This window comes from Gobius niger (assembly GCF_951799975.1).
Source record: "Gobius niger genome assembly, chromosome: 22".
Classification (NCBI taxonomy): domain Eukaryota; kingdom Metazoa; phylum Chordata; class Actinopteri; order Gobiiformes; family Gobiidae; genus Gobius; species Gobius niger.
The window spans coordinates 9,522,133-9,522,893 of record NC_136873.1 but is presented as its reverse complement, the minus strand read 5'-3'; positions in this window follow the sequence as shown (position 1 = coordinate 9,522,893).

The window sequence follows — 761 nt, the reverse complement described above, 5'->3', positions numbered from 1 at the left end:
CCTCATTTGAAAGCTAAGACCCACAAGACTGAGCTTTTTCCTCGCGCTGTTGCTGTGTTGGGTCAACTTTTGTATGTTTTTTATTTCTTCTCATTTTTGTTGAATTTTTGTTATTTTTTTGTCACATTTTTGTTGAATTTTTGTTGAATTTTTGTTGAATTTTTGTTGAATTTTTGTCACATTTTTGTCACATTTTTGTCAAGTTTTTTTTACATTTTTGTCATTTTTTTGTCATTTTTTGTCAAATTTTTGTCACATTTTTGTCACATTTTTGTTGAATTTTTGTTGAATTTTTGTCACATTTTTCGTCCATTTTTTGTCGATTTTTTGTTGAATTTTTGTCACATTTTTGTTGAATTTTTGTCACATTTTTGTTGAATTTTTGTCACATTTTTGTCATTTTTTTGTCATTTTTTTGTCATTTTTTTGTCATTTTTTTGTCATTTTTTTGTCATTTTTTTGTCATTTTTTTGTCACATTTTTGTTGAATTTTTGTCACATTTTTGTTGAATTTTTGTCACATTTTTGTTGAATTTTTGTCACATTTTTGTTGAATTTTTGTTGAATTTTTTTGAGTTTTTGTTGAATTTTCGTCCATTTTGTGTCGAATTTTTGTTGAATTTTTGTTGATTTTTTTTTTAGTTTTTGTCTATTTTTTGTCGATTTTTTGTCGAATTTTTGTTGAATTTTTGTCGCATTTTTGTCGAATTTTTTGTTGAATTTTTGTCACATTTTTGTCACATTTTTGTTTCATTTTTGTC